General features: G+C 53.1%; 2 long non-coding RNA genes across 3 annotated transcripts; one reads left to right on the top strand and one right to left on the bottom strand.

Moving 5' to 3' along the window:
* Positions 1-4,528: 4,528 nt before the first annotated feature.
* Positions 4,529-7,029, bottom strand: LOC122204065. Of its 2 annotated transcripts, none has more exons than XR_006195463.1 (2): positions 5,535-7,029; positions 4,529-4,736 (listed from the first exon to the last, which is right to left on the bottom strand). It is a non-coding gene; the product is annotated as an uncharacterized LOC122204065 (long non-coding RNA). The 2 variants fall into 2 exon arrangements; XR_006195464.1 differs by having other exon boundaries at positions 6,041-7,029.
* A 2,960-nt stretch (positions 7,030-9,989) lies between these two features.
* LOC122203462 lies at positions 9,990-12,711 on the top strand. The gene is made up of 2 exons (XR_006195191.1): positions 9,990-11,499; positions 11,669-12,711. It is a non-coding gene; the product is annotated as an uncharacterized LOC122203462 (long non-coding RNA).
* Positions 12,712-16,089: the final 3,378 nt, after the last annotated feature.

The raw sequence follows: 16,089 nt of genomic DNA, 5'->3' as shown, positions 1-16,089 counted from the left end.
TGGGGGAAAGCAAGAACAAACGACGCTTCAAGAACTGGGGCTAAGTTGCGAATGCCCAGAACGCAATTCGTATACCCAAAACACGTTACGGCCACAAACTGCTGTGGCACAAATTTGGACTATTTTAAGTTTTTTAAAGTCTCGTTTGCAAGTAGCAAAAGATCCTTATTGTGAAAGATAACTTGGTTCTCTTGTTTATATTCAAGAACCAGCGCAGATTAAAGTGATCTTTTAAAAGGGCTTGAATAGGAGAATAAATCAGTATTGGTGTCCCGTTTGTCTTATTTCAATAATAGTCACTATGGAAACGAATCACTGACCTATTTCTTTTCATACCTCCAAGTAAACAATAAGGTTTCCTTCCACTTTTCCGTGTATCCTGTTTCCTTTGGAAGAGGGATCTCTGGTATAGAGTGTCTCCAAAGCACTTTTTATTGAAATCCATGGTTCTTCCCTGCATGCTTATTTCACTTGTTTTAAACACTCTCAGCCTCGCTGTGAAATTCTGTGAAAGCCACAGGTGGTGACGCGAAGCGCCCAGTGCCGTCCTTCAGAAGACAGGGCTCACGCGCCTTTGCTGCCTGATGCAGGGCCAGAGGACGCTCAGACACGTGACAAAGTGCCCAGCGCAAACAGCCAATGGACTTTCCCTTTCATTTCCCCTTGTTCCACCCCAGTTCACGATTACAGACAAACGGGAATGTCTCCCAGGAGCACTCGCCATGCTAGGCTGCTGATTCGAGAAAGAACAAGCGAAATACTAGCGTGTGTGTCCTCCCTTCCTGTCCTCAACCCACATCCGAAATCCATTTTATATCTGGCTGAAGCCAGAAGTTCTAAATATAGAGGGTGTGCCCTCCCCGGCACTCCCCAGTCTCTCTGCGGGGCTGTCTGTGAACCCACAGGCCATGTTCGCAGGGGCCCCATTAACCCAGCAAGTGTGGCCCCTTGGCATTGGTCCACAACCCCCCATCTCCAAGGACACACTCCTGCTAGCATATCAAAAGGAAGCACACTGTGTGTAACTCTATTTATTGCTCGCTATTTTTATGACCTGTGAAGGCCTTCTCTTCACTTGTTTACTGCGTGACATGGAAAATTACAGATATATGTAGATATATATTTTTAAAGGCATACACACAAAAAAAAGACATAAAAGACAAAAGCCCCATACAGCGGCAGTGCCCTCCAGCGGAGGAAGAGAAGATACTTTAGCAGTGTTCTGTATAACAAACATATTACAGAAACAGAGTAAAACGGCCGTAGTGCTTAATTGTTTTGTCTGACAAATCTATTTTTAAAAACGGAAAGAGGTCAGACCTAGGATGTCAGTGCCTGAAATGTGCCACAGGCATCTTGGGAGAACTCTCTGAGATTTCACTACAAATGTTACTACCTTTATGCCCTTACAGAGCTGTGATTTTCCAAATGGCCGTGTCAAGATGATAACAAAGTAATTGCTTGGAAAGCGGGGGGGGGGGGGGGGGGGGGACTTAATCAGCCTGAGAACCTGGCAGATTGTTGCAAGTGTGGCTCCTACTGTCTACGTGTTCCTTTGTGCAGGCCCTTTGCGGTGTGGCCTGGCAGCTCTTCCCACTGAGAGGCAGAGTCGGTTTCATCACCCTTCAAATCTGGGCTGGCCCCGTGACTCTCTCCAACCATCGAATGTGGCAAAGTGAGAATGTGCTTTTTTTGGCCACCGTCACAAGAACAAGCCTGGGAAGTGTCCTGCAGGATGAGGGAGCACAGAAGAACTGAGGCATCCCGGCTGACTCACAGCTGACTGCATAGATGTGAGGGCGCCAGCCCAGCCCAAACTGCTGACTCATAAAATGGTAACTAAATAGGTGGCTCCTATTTTAAACTACTACGTTTTGGAGGAGTTTGTTACACAGCAATAGCTTAGCTGATACACCTTTTCTTTCTCCTCTTTACCAACACCCCCATCCCCCCTAGAAAGGCTTATTGCTATGCAGAAAGCCCTTGTCAGAGAATCGGAAGATGTAGGTGCTACTCCTGACTCAGAATAATTTAGCTGTATGACTCTGAACTTGTCCTGTACCTTTCTGAGCATCAGTTTCCTTGTCTGAATGTTTACATCCAAGATGTTTCTGGCTGGAGCATCCGTATGAGGGAAACTGCCAGGCAGCTTGGACTTTTCCACACGCTGGTGTGAATGTCTTTAAGAGGTGTGCATAACAGATCTCATTACAAATGTGTCTTTTGATCAGTGGTCCCACTTCTTTGCCATTCTGCCATGGAATTAAACACCGAATACACTGGCAGTTATGCTCAAGGATGTCTAGTGAAGGATTATATGTATGGCAGACGTCAAGAAATAGCCTGAATGGCTATCAAGGAAAATGTCTGAACAAATAGTGCCATATTCATACTGTAAAATATCATGCAGCTATTTAAAGAATTCTCCAGAAGAACTTTCATGATAATTTTTTTTAAGTGAAAGAAGTGAGGTTCGGGGTACAGTACCATTTTTGTAAACAAAACAAAACACTTATATGAGTGTGCAGTTTCATATGCTTATTCGGCCACCAAGAAAGTTCGGAGGGACACAGAACATGCTGATTTCCTGGGCTGGAGACAGATTTCTAACAGCAAAAATGTGCAAACAGCCTCTGTGTTTTTAGGTGGAAGGGTTGGATTAATTTAATGATGGCACTTCCATATGGGGAAATAATACTCAGCTGTTAAAAGTGATGATACGTATTACGTGAAAACAATTACATACATCTAAAATAATGGTATTAGTGAATATGAAACAATATTAAAGGAAATAAAAATGCATGATCCCACGTATTTAGAAAATCTTCGGGATAAAGACACACCAAATATCCTTGGTAATTTTTAATGATCATGAGCTTATAAGTGGCTTACCCTTATTTTCATGGATCTATGTTTTCTAATTTTGCTAAAATAACATGTATAAAAGGGGAAGGAATGGGGCACAGGCAGAAACGTTTAGCGATTCAAAGGTGTTGAGTAAAAGAAGCAGAACCAAAGGGGACTGGATCCTTCATAAACGCAACCACATCCCTAAACAACAAGGAGGTGAGCATACTTTGAGTTGGAAATCACAGTCTGTGAAAGACAGCTTGAGATATTTAGCCCAGTGGGCTGAGCAACCGGCCGTCTAGAATGTTTTTGGCTCACACAATATGATTAGAGTGGATGAGATAATTAATATTTATAAAGCACTTTCATATCCTGCAGAAGAAGCTGTTGTGTAAGATAATACTGTCTTCCTGAACTCAGTCCTTGTGTCTTTCTTCAAATGGGCCCAGGGCCACCTCTTCTGATTCCCCCTTGAAAGATCACCAGCTTATCTCCTAGTCAGCATGCTTTTTGGTTTTCTTAGACAAGAAAACCTGATTGGAGAAAGAGGTTACATTCCTCTTCACCGTAAATTATATACATCCAAACCAGAAACTCTTTTGCCTCTGGAGACTATGTTTGTACTTGGGCAGATGCTGTTCATCAAAGTATTAGCCTTGAACAAACTCCTTCTCTGCCAAGTTTAAAAGACCCCGGACACGACAGGAACTTCTAATGAAGACAGATGATTCCGCATAGATTTAGACTGAAGGCAGCTTGGATTAGGTGTGCGCCACGCAGACTGGAAGGGGATGGGTTGTTTCTGGGGTGCAGCTTCTCCCCCACGGCTACCGCCAGCCACCAAGCCACTCTCACCCCAAGCCTGGAATTCACACAAACAACTAGTCTCCGGATGGGAAACTCACTGACATTCCGCCTAAGTCCATCGCCGGGCAACTTATGAGGAAACGGAGCATTCTGAGAGGGCCTGGCCCCTGGTGAACTTGCCCTTCCCTGCGGACAGCCGTCTTGCCCCTTCCTTCGCCTTTGGCGGGTTCTGTAAGGGCTTGTGAGTGATACGGGCCCCTCCGTCCAACTCAAGGCGTTATCATCACTTTGGCTTTTGCTCTGGGAGGAGAAGCTGCCATTACTTCTTCCACCCAGTCCCGTCGCAGTCGTAGCACACTGACCAAAAGCATTCTGACCACAGAATATGTCACTTCAGGACAGAAAGCCGCTGGATGCAAAGTTTGGCAACTTGTTTCCATCCTTGCTACCCTGGGTGACTGAATAGTAACAGGCTGTGCAGGTTTCTCCACAGGCCCCTGAGTCCCACACATTCCTTTCTCGGGAGTCACTGTGTGTGATTCCTTGGAAGAAAAAGTGGACATTTGAGTCGCTTCCTTTTCCCTCCTGCTAAAACTTGCTTCTCAGTCCCTCACTCTTGCTCACTGAGTCACTGGTCCTGGCTCTCCTGCTTTCATATTTTAAACACACATTTTATCAGCATGAGCGGCGGGACACCGTGACTCTTTGCACCACAGGAATGAATTCTTGTCGTGAGAGTGAAGCCTCAAACATCACTCTTTAAAAGTGTACTCTGTAAAAGCAGTTGTTGTTTGGGGGATGGTTTGTGGCCAGGAGTTTAAAAATTTCCCCCAGAAACGACATTCCAGAAACAATGAAAACCACCCCAGAGTTGGGCAGTGTTACCTTTATTTAACTGCAAGTACTCACAGTTCTGCAACTGTGAATGTTCCCTTTTTCTGGGTGTAAAATGTCTGGGTCCATGGAAAAGTTAGTCCTGGGCTGCGTTGGGACAGGACGTTTGTTGTTAGAAGCAGCATCTTTCCTGCCGGTGGGCCGGTTGCATAACTGGCAGTTCCCAACACTGCTCTTGCTGTAGTCTGTATAAAACAGTTACCAAATTAGAAAAAATAACCCTTATGAAATATGCTGTGTGCTGAATCACACCTAGATATTAGCTGAGTAAAAGTACACTTCCTAAGAAGTCAGACTCTTAGGGGCACCTGGGTGGCTCAGTCAGTTGAGCGTCCAACTACGGCTCAGGTCATGATCTGGCAGCTCGTGAGTTCAAGCCCCACGTCGGGCTCTGTGCTGACAGCTCGGAGCCTGGAGCCTGCTTCGGATTCTGTGCCTCCCTCTGTCTCTGTCCCTCCCCTACTTGTGCTCTGTCTCTCTCTCCTTCAAAAATAAACAAACATTAAAAAAAATTTTTTTTAAAGAGAAGTCAAACTCTTAGCACAAGTGAGAAAACGATCGTCAACATCATTAACTAAAAACTCCGTGCCTGGTGCCGTGACAGCTGATTGGGTGCAGCTGCCCGTAGGGTTGCACTTGGCCCGCCTATGTGTCAGATACACTTAAGCCCGAGGTCAGCTTAGAAACGAACAACACGACGTCTGTTTGGAGGCACTTGCTGACCAGCATTTAAATTTGAAGAACAGAGGGCCGCCTGGGTGGCTCGTGGGTTAAGCGTCCGACTTCGGCTCAGGTCATGATCTCAGAGTCTGTGGGTTCGAGCCCCGCATCGGGCTCTGTGCTGACAGCTCAGAGCCTGGAGCCTGCTTCCGATTCTGTGTTTCCCTCTCTCTCTGGCCCTCCCCTGCTCATGTTCTGTCTCTCTCTGTCGCAAAAATAAATAAAAACATTTAAAAAAAAATTTAAATTTGAAGAACAGAAACCCGTCATTTGGAGCTCCTCATAGGTCAGACTGGAAGACACCGTGTTTCTTGACCGTGGGGTGTGTCCAGCGTGTCCTGGCCCTCTGTTCAGGAAACCTCTTTGGAGGACCTCCGGGTGCCTGTGAGCGGTGTGGATGGGAGTGAAGAAAGAGCAGAGAAATCCCCAGCTCTGGAGGTTGGCAACCAGAGGAGGAGGAAGACGTGTGCCAGTGCGGACGGCGACACGGTCACCGCCCGGGATGCGTGCGGTGCGCTGGGAAGGAAAGTTCAGAAAGCTGTGGGCCGGCATGACAAGTGGGCCTCAGTCCCCCCCGGGGCAGCGGACCTAGAGGGCCGGGGTCAGCGACACGACAGCTGAGAGCTGACGTGGGAGCCGGGAACCCCTTTGGCCACACCTGTGCTTTCTGTCTGCCCGCCCTTTCCTGCCGGAGGTCACGCTGGCCCGGTTGACGGTTGTCAGCAAGCACGATCTCCCATGGAGTAAACCCGCGGGCCGGGGCACTCACCCGGGTGTGGTCCCAGGGTGGCAGCCGATGAGTCGGGTGGGAAGTGAGAGGGAAGATAACCCGCGTGCATTTCACCCCACGCGCGTGCACGTTGCCTCTGGCTCCCTGCGCGGGAATCCGTTCACAGACGGAAGCACCCCTGCGGGCCGCCTGACGTCCCCGTGAGCCCGCTCGGCGGGGATGGCAGCACCGCCCAAGGGGCTCGTGCCGTGCTCTGAGGCAGCGGGATTCGGGGCTCGCTGTCTCCACACTCTCGATTTCGTTTTTATTCTCTTGAACCTGTTTCCACCAAGCTGCTAATGAACAGGCGTATTCCAGGCAGCGTCTGCAGGTGTCGCTTCAGCTGAGCGAGCAACTTGCGGGACGTGTCTGCGTCCCGCGCTGGGACTCCGAAAGCTCACGTCGTCGGCGTGGTGCGTGGGTCACCCCAGCTTCTGCCGCGAGAACCCCCGTTTGTCAGCCGGCGTCTGTGGGAGAGTTGAGAGTCCTCTTCACACCCTCTCAAAGACTGCACGTTGAAAGCGGACATGGTTTTGCACTAAAAACGAGTCATCCTAGGACGCATTGTGACCTATACGAGAGAGACAAACATGCGACGTTGACGTTTGGCTTTTTACAGCTAAACCTGGTCTCCCCGCCTCCTGTGTGGCCTCCTCTGTCTTCTGCCCCTTCTCCGTTGGTGTTGAATCCGGATTTCTTTAAAGTAGGCGTCAGTACTTTGCCAGAAGCCCTCCGGCAACAAGACGACCATCAATGAAATGGCAATGGAATCCCTAGATTCGCCGCATTTCTTTCTTGCCTTCGCTCTTCTGAGGGGTGTCCTTGGTGAGAGGAGTTTGGGATTCAGTTCATCTCTTTCGTCGAAAACACAGAGCGTTCGCTTCCTCCGCCAGGCCTTTGTGAAAGGTGTGAGCGGAAACGCGGGTCACGTACCGCTGAGCAGCTTCCAGAAGAACCAGCGCCCGAGTGGGAGCAGGAGGACCCCCTTTGCAGGGAGGGCCTGGAGGGCGGGGCTTCCTGGGGAGGGCGGGGCTTCCTGGGGAGGGCGGGGCTTCCTGAGGAGGGCGGGGCTTCCTGAGGAGGGCGGGGCTTCCTGAGGAGGGCGGGGCGGGGGGGGTAGGCCTCTTCTCGCCAGTCCCACTCCCCTGGCGGGACTGGTCTCCTACCGGGAGAGAGACGAGAGAGACGTGGTGCGAGGCGGGGGCCCAGGAGCCGAGAGGCGAGTGTTAGGCGTGCGTGTGCAGACGGACACACGCACCCGGGGCGGGGAGAGCGAGGTGCCGTCCCGGGGGGGCGGCGCCACGGAGGATTCCCCGGCCTCTGCTCACGCCGCCCGGAGCTGGAGCTGGAGCCGGAGGAGGGAAGCGGGCAGAGACGGGACCCCAGGGCCAGACGGAAGCTCCTGAGGCACTGCCTGTTCTCCGCAGACTGCTGCCTCCCTCCCCCGCTGCCGCCCAAGCCTCCCCGGCCACGTGGCTCCTCCGGACCGCGACCGACGCCGTCCCACCCGCCTCTCCCTGCACGCGACCTTCCGTGGGTGCCGGCAGAAAAGGCCGGCTCTGAGATTTCCGTTCTCCCGGACGTCCTGCCTGCTGCTCGGCGCCCCCCCCCCGCCCCCCACTCTCCTTCCACACCCACCCCCCCATCCCCTAGTTGAGGGGCGCCCGGGAGAGCACAGCAGGGGCCCGCGCCGCGTGGCTTGCGGAGGACCGGCCTGGTCGCACCGTGGGTGCCAGCGGCCGAGCTGAGAGGGTTGCACTCCCGCTCTGGGGTGTGGGGAAGGCAACGCGGCGGACGGGCGCTTTCCATTTCCCATCGTGAAGGCCGCAGACGCTTCCTTGGGCGTCAATACCAGACCGCTCGGAATTCAGGACGGTGAAACGGGCCGACGCAACGAGGACGGCGCGAGGCTGCCCTTCTGGGCCGCAGAATAGCCCCGCTCTTCCAATGCCGGGATGCCAGCGCTCTGTCCGCACCCAGCAGCTCACCCACCGCTCGGGGCCCGGTGGAGCCGTCCTGGTTCCACTAGGTCCTCCCTACTTTGTCCGGGACCCGCCGACGTGGCCATTCGGAATTCTCTTCCTGGGGACCGGATGTTTCCCCGAATACCCTTCTTGGGGAGTTTGCTTCTGGTATCTTCCTGTCAAAAACTCAGGAACTAGATTGTCCACGGACTTCAGTCCCTCAGATGCGGGTCCACTGTGCCCGAGGAAAAGGACAGGCTTCCGCTCGGGGTAAATGACAAAGGCTGTGATGGCACACGGCCGCCCCTCGTCCCCCTGCTGGGCCGCTGGTGTAACGCCACCGATGCTGCCGGCCGTGTGCACACACCCGCGCGGGCGAGACACCCCTCGTGTTTTCCGAGGATATCTCTGAGCAGACGTGGTGCCGGCGGCCGACAAAAGAGGGCGTCTTGTGGAAGGCCCTGGAGAGCTGTACAAATAGCAACCGGCGAGCACCAGGTTAGATGAAAGCTAATTAAAAATGACGTATTAAACACGGTGCTGCCGGCTGGCGAGTGCGGGTGTTTCACGTCTGCTTCCCCAGGGATGTGATCCCAGTGCCCCTTCTCTGCTGAGTCATCGGTTACCTGCGCCCCACCCCCACCCCCGCATGCCCGGAAACACGAACACTTCCGGCCCTTCCTGCTGTTCGCCCTTCCCGCTCACCTGCTAAAAACCCTCCCACTGAAGTCATCCCACCGCCTTTAAGGGAGAGGTGTTTAGAAAGACAATGGATTATGCAATTTCATTTCAAGGGCTTATTCTCAGAAAAATGACTCAGATCATGGAAAGGGTCTGTGTATTCAAATGAGAAGTGAATCATTCCTACCTGTTTATGGTCCCCCCCCTGGCTGGGACCTGGGGGAGGGAAGAGGTGAGCAGATGATCAGAGAACCAAGTGTCTGCTGCGGTAGGAGCCCCCACGTGCACTAAGCCCCCACAAAAAGCTAAGTTTTAATGGCCTTGACCTCAATCAAGTTTTTAAAACGATCTTTACCTGGACTTGTCCGTATTTCCACTTTTCTTTAGGACAAGGAGATCGCTGCTGCGAGGAACTTGGTTTGTAGGCAACTTTGACCCAGTCCTCGGCGGTAAAATGTGCATACCTATAACCATAACATGGCAGAGAGCCATTGACATTGGTTCCTTTTATAGCTTATCTGTTGCCCAAAGGAGGGGCCTGCCTGTGTGTTATTGTGTGTGGGTGCGGGATCTGGGTCAGTGCGCCCTTCGAACTGATAGGCGGCCCTGGGATTACCTGCGCGCACCGGGAAGAAAAGAAGCAGAACTCAGGGCCCCCGAGGCTTGGCTTGGCGCGTGCATCGTGCACTTTCGCAGGCTCCCAGGAGAGGGCATCCACTTTTTGGAAAAATATCTCGCAGCTACCGGTTTCCCGTTCCCGAGGCACACGGCGTGAGCAGCCCCTGCCCCGTGAGGCCAGCTGTGGAAAGCACGGAAGTAGGACATGCTCGCTAACCTACGTCTTTTCTTGACATAGTGTGTCGTTCAATGCCGGGGCTGAGGGCAGCAAGGACGGTCGTCGGCCTGAAGTGTCAGAGCACGCCATGTGGCCAGAGAGCAACATGTGATTAAAGACACATACCTGTGGGGATCGGCACAGTCTTTTCAGGGTTGGAAACATATTGGGGATCATATGAGCCTTGTTTGCCACCATAAGAACAAACAAAACCAATAACCCAAAGGACCAGATTAAAAAAAATAAATAAAACTGCAAAGGCACCTGGGTGGCTCAGTTGGTTAAGCGACCAACTTTGGCTCAGGTCATGATCTCACGGTTCGTGGGTTCAAGCCCCAAGTCGGGCTCTGTGCTGATGGCTTTGAGCCTGCTTCAGATCCTCTGTCCCCACCTCCCGCTGCCCCTTCCCACTCGTTCTCTCCTTCTCAAAAATAAATAAACTTAAAAGAGAGAGAGAGAAAGAAAAGAAGAGAAAGAAAGAAAGAAAAAGAAGAAAGAAAAAGAAAAGCAAGGCTTTCTGTGTTTGGACACCTGACGTGCTTGGGAAGCCACTGCGCCTGATCCGCCAGCACAGTTGTGGGGAAGGCAAGGCTCACGTGTCCTGCAGGCTCGCAAAGGGCGCACACGCTCTGCCCTGTCCCAGCTGTGTGTCAGATGGTGGTTGGGAAAGGACCATGTGTGCAAGGCACACGTGCAAAGGTACAAAGACTAAACCACAAGACGGCGATCTGCCAGCAAGAGTCACAGAACCGTGGGGCGCGCGGCTGGTCCTGCGGCTGCACCAGCCTGAAGCCGGGCTTGCGCACAGGGTTCATGCAGCTGAGGCACCAGCTGCAAGGCGCCTGCAGGGATGTGGCAGAGCTGAGGCTGCTGCACGTGTCCCCTTGGAGCAAGAGTGGCGCCCTCACCTGGGGGGCCCAGGGCTCTCCGTTCCACCTCTCTGCTCTCTCAACACAAACCTCTTGGAAAATGAGTGAAATCACATGGGCGTTGAAATCTTACTGTCTCCAAGTTTTATTTTTAATAGAGAAGACAGTCCAATGTTGAGCATCCACATTTACAGCTGGTTGTGGCGTTCTAGAACCCCAGCCTGGTCTAACCCTAAAAACCCAGAGCTGGGTCTCTGTCCCCTACCAGAGGCCTGTGGTCACGGCAGTCCTGGGAGCATCAGGCCGGTAAGGTCCATGTGGGGGGGGGGGGGGACCCACGGCGGTGTGAAGGCGGCCACATGGGGGGACCCACGGCAGTGTGAAGGCGGCCACGCCATTTGTCCGGTGACCACAGTGGGTGTTTTGTGGGTGCCGTGCCTAGAGGAGCCGCGGGGAGTCGAGGGCTGGGGTGGCCCGCAATTGTGGGACCAGACGGGCACGTACAGGGCAGCCGGGCCGGTACTCACTTCCTCGGAATGTCTGAAGAGTCCTGGCAAAACCCCACCGGCTCGACAGAAGAAGAAAGGCCTGCCAGTTCGGCACACGTCACTCATGTGTAAATTATGTTTAAAAGCACAACATCAGAAGGAGAGAGACAGACTCTGTAAATCGCTGTCTGGTCGACACAGAGCTAATGCGCTCCCTGGATGTGAGTGATTCAGCCAAATGCGGTGCTTGGCACTTACGGAGTCGAAAACTGATACGGGGTGGCCTGCAATCAGTTGGCGTGCGGATGCACGTTCTCTTCCTCCTCGCTCTCTGTGACGTGTGCTCGCGGTCCCTGGAGGGACAGCAGGGCAGGCACAGAGGGGAGGGCGCAGGACGGCACACTCGGCGGGTGTGAACTCTCAGGAAGCGGCTTCTTGCCCATCTCACGGAGCTCTGGGAGGATGGAGGTCAGCCCTCCGAGAGCTCCCGTGTCGTAGGAGGAAGGGGGATTGGAGGCAACACAGAGCTCCAAAGGAGCAGCGGGGACCACTCTGCTTAGTCGACCAACCGCTCACCGTTTAGTAGGTACCAGTCGGATAGAGAAGAAGACACGATTTCTAGGTAAGTCTGCCCTGGCCTAAGGCCTCCCGGGGAGGGAGGGGGCGTGAGACACGGGGAGACAGGGCGATGGGGTCATGGGGCACAGGGACATGGGGAAAGACGCCAGGGGGACTCACTAGATAATATGGCGCTCGGTCCTCATGGTCTCGTCCGTCGTCCTTCCCGGCAGGCTGCTTGGGTCCCCCTACAAGGAGGCCTCCGCAGACCCACGCCTCATCGCCATCGGGATATGACCGGACCCGTGGGAGCAGCCAGGAGGCTTGGAGCTTGGGCGGGAGAGGTGCATCCATACAGGCCCCGAGCAGGGAGCACCGAGGGGTCCCCGATGCATCTCAGGGGACCCTGTCAGGAAAGCCATAAAGCTGACCTGTGAGTAGCAGTCACCAAATACAACACTTGCCCGCATCACATTGCCTAAGACAGGAGTGTAACTGTGGGTCAAGGACGGGAAAGGAAATGGGAGGTGACAGATGGGAAAGACACGGGAGGCGGTGAACAGCGGCAGGGACACCACGCAGACACACAGCCGCAAGAGCACGGTGGTGCCGGACAGGTGGACACGTGAGGTCACGTAGGGCCTCTCCGGGACAGCCTGTGGTCGCGGGTACACCCAAAGGCTCGTTATGGGATCCGACTCCGAGCAAGAACGTCTTCGAGAACGTCCTCCTCTCCCTGGCCGGTCACAGGAGACCCCGGGCTCGGACTCCTGCTCCTCCTGAGAGCCCCAGGCCTCCGAGGGCACATCACGACAGCTGGCCGAGAACTTCCCGGCAGCGTCTTCCAGCCTCCAGGCTCTCACTCGCTCTTCCTGCTCCTCTGAGAGAGCCCGGGTGGCAGTGAAGGGGTCCGTGAAACGGGCTAGGACCGGGATGAAGAGGTGACGGAGTGCTCAGACGCCTTCTGCTTATCCGGGGCCCGATCATCCACATCCACGAGGGCTCCATCCCGGAGCCGGCCTGATCTCTACTCGGGACCTGAAAGTGAGAATGACCCCGTTTGTCGACAGAGGACGCTCGTGAGCCCCTTCAGGATTCAGTACAAGACGGCCCGTCCTGTGGACCGCCAGAACCAAGGCTGTGACGTAACGGTCCCCCGTCTTGGCTGCTGCTAGCGATGCGGCTGGCTGTGCCCGGACACTGGACACAAAGACTCCAGTGGTCTTCCCTGGTGGTGGTGCCCAGCCACCACGTGGAAACAAAGCTTAAAGCTTGATTAGTGCCTGCTTGCATTTCCTTACGTTTTGGCTGCTTTGTATCTATAAATATGGAGCAAGTTAGCTGCTTCAGGGAAGTATTCTGAAGTATGAGCAAAGTAGAAAAGTAGTTACACACAGTCTTATTACCCAGATACACCTAGTAACGTTCTGTCGTTTCCTCCTGGGTCTTTGTTACTGTGCTTTAAGCACAGTTGAAATCACACAGTAGATACAGTTTTGAAAACTTAAGAAGACTTAACATAGCGGAACAATTTCCACATGCATCAAACAATTTTGTAAACAAAATGTAAACACGATTTTTTAATGGCAGCATGAAACTGAAATATAAGGATGAACTACATTTTACATTTTTCTCTCTTAAATTACAATTCTAATAATATTAATTTGGCTCCTACTCATGGAGCCCTTGCTATTTCTAAACACTGTGTTCAGCATTATATATAGATTATCTGGTTTTAATTGTCAAATCAATCCTATGGAGTAAATACTACCGTTTTACCAATATCAGAGGTAAGGAAACCAGGACTCAGTGGGGACTAATGGTCCCTGGCAGGTGACCCAGCTGAACAGGATCCAGACTTCTTCTGGGGTCCCCGTGCCCCAAGCACACATGTGTCAAACCCCTCCCCTGGGGCGGGCTTTGTGCAGGTGCCAGGAGCGCAAAGCCGGGGAAAGGCCGAGCTGGGTCTGCTCACAGCGTCTCACCGTCTGGCAGGGTACTCAGAAACACACTGAGCACCTGGTTGGTTTTGGGGACGTCAGTGGACATTTCCACTGCGTCTCCTCTTTTGTCAAATGGAGACACTAGGACCAGTCATGACCGTCGCGAAGAGCGGTGAGAAGTGAAAACAGGGAGAGTCCTCCTCGTGTTGTGCGGGGGGCCTGGCAGCTCCCTGGTGGTGGAGAGGAGCAGAGGGGGGACTGGGCACAGTAGTGCCCAGAGGGTTGCAGACCTTCCAGTGTACGAGTCAACTGAACAACGGAGCGGCGCCCGGAGGGCTCAGTCAGTTGAGCATCCGACTCCTGGTTTCGGCTCAGGTCATGATCTCATGGCGGGTCGAGCCCCGCATCACACTCTGTGCTGACAGTGCAGAGCCTGCTTGGGATTCTCTTTCTTTCTCTGCCCCTCCCCTGCATGTGCACTCTCTCTCTCAAAATAAATAAATAAGCTTAAAAAACTATTTTAAAAAAGGAATCAACTGAATAATGGACTGTTATTCAACCTTCAAAACGAGGGACGTTTTCATACCTGCTACAGCATGGACGGGCCTGGGGGACATTATGCTCAGTGAGATAAGCCAGACACAAGAGGGCACATTTTGTGTGATTCCACTGACAGGAGGTACCCAGAGCCGTCAGGTTCAGAGAGACACAAAGCGGGGCTGGGAGGGGGACAGAGTTAGTGTTCGGTGGGGACAGAGTTTCAGTTTTACGAGGTGAAAAGGTTCTGGAGACGGATGGTGGGGACGGCTGCACAATGCTGTGAATGTGTTTACCATCCCTGAACTGGACCCTGAGAAATGGCTCAATGGTGGCTTTTATGTTATACGAGATTTATCGTGATAAGGAAGCGAGCACCAGAGTTATTCTCTGCTGCGCTGGGCTGTGCGTGCTCCCTATAGGGGCTGGAAGGGTGGGCTCCTTGTTGATTTACCACAGCAGGTGGCATGTGGGACTCCCACCCGCTCCAAGGGAGGAAATGATGAAAGGTGAGACCCAGGGTCAAAAAGAGAGAATTGGCCTGGACAGTGACACGAACCACCTCGGGGGGGGAGGGGGGGGCAGGCAGAAAAACAGGCTTTCCAACCTCACGTGTGCTGGAGACATTCTCGGGTGGCGTCGGCGTGTCCCGAACTAGACCCTCAGGACTCGCGTCCCTGCTTATTCGGCACTGCTTATGCGGCACGCTCGGGGTTCACGTCAGAACTGGTTCCAGAAATTTCTGACCATTGGAAACCACTGACTCAAAGGAAGAGACAGAATTTCAGGCAAACACAGTGAGAGATTTGGAGGTGGGGTCCCCAGACCCCAGACTACACCTGCACAGTGGCGGGTGTTCTGGGTGGCGGGTGGAACCCGAGGAAGGCAATTCCTGGGGTTTCAAGCGCGGTGGGCCCACAGGAGTGGAGGCTGGAGTCCGCTGTGGCAGCCCAAGGCAGGGGGACAGTTCTCGTAACCAGGGATAGCTCACTGGGCAACTGTGTTCAGCAGGGCCAGGATCCAGAATCAGGAAGCAATGTTGTAGAGGTCTCTGAGCAGTCAAATTAAATATTACAAAGTTAATGCACTAAATCTTGTGCTTTTTGCTGATAATAGAGCCCTTGGGCTCTCACTTACAACCTACTCACTCATACAGATGATTCAGGCAAGCCTGGCTACGTGATTTCTCGGCTCATGGTCTATCAGAAATTGAAGAAAGCTCAGAGGAGGAGGACAGGGGGCTGGCTGAGGCAGGTGAAGACAGCACTGGGGCCCTGACAGCAAAGGAGGGGCATGAGGCATTGCATGGGAATAAAATAATAAAACAGCTTTGCAGCCACGGGCAAATAATACCATGTACCTAGTGTGAGGGGTCCAAGAGAAAATCCAAAATGGTGCCCGCAATGTTTGGTCCCATAATGGAATGAAATTTCCTTCTCTGACAGAGATTAAGGACATTTGCTCCTCTGGAGGGTATTCCTACCTATCGGTGCCTGTCTCTGGAGGACAGGCTGAGGGGAAAGATGAGCGCTGAGATCAGTTCTACTTCCGGGACCCCATGTGTAAGGAGCTGGAAATTGCTGTTTCCCCATCGTATGAGTTTCCTAGCAGCCGCTGTAACAAATGTCATCAACTGGGTGGCTGAAAACAATGGGAATTTACTCTCCCCTGGTCTGGAGCTACAAGTCCAAAATCAAGGTGTCTGCTGGACCTCCGTCCCTCTGAAGGCTCTGGGAGGACCCTTCCCGGCTCACAGCCTCCAGTGGTTCCTGGTGTCCCTTGGCTTTCCTTGGCTTGCACATGCTTCACTCCAGTCCCTGCCTCCTTCTTCACATGGCATTACCTCTGTGTCCAGATGTCCTCCTTCTCATAAGGACACTAGACACTGGAGTAGGGCCCACTGTCCTCCAGTATGACTTCATCATAACCATTGCGTCTGCAAAGATCCTATGTGCACACGCTGAGGTTCTGGGTGCAGTGGATTTGGGGCATACCATGTGATCCAGTACAACCACCCTTTACCCATCCCCTTTGTCCCTCCTTCCCGCCTGCTCCCCGCTTTTACTTTGGAGATCCATCCAGTTCCACTGACTTCCTGCTTCTCAGGTGTGTTCAGCCAACCAGAGCACAGCCAGCGTGGGGGGAAACAGCTCCGTCATCCTCAGGTGAGGGCA

This window comes from Panthera leo, chromosome D3 (genome assembly GCF_018350215.1).
Source record: "Panthera leo isolate Ple1 chromosome D3, P.leo_Ple1_pat1.1, whole genome shotgun sequence".
Classification (NCBI taxonomy): domain Eukaryota; kingdom Metazoa; phylum Chordata; class Mammalia; order Carnivora; family Felidae; genus Panthera; species Panthera leo.
This window is presented reverse-complemented; position numbering and strand designations above follow the sequence as displayed.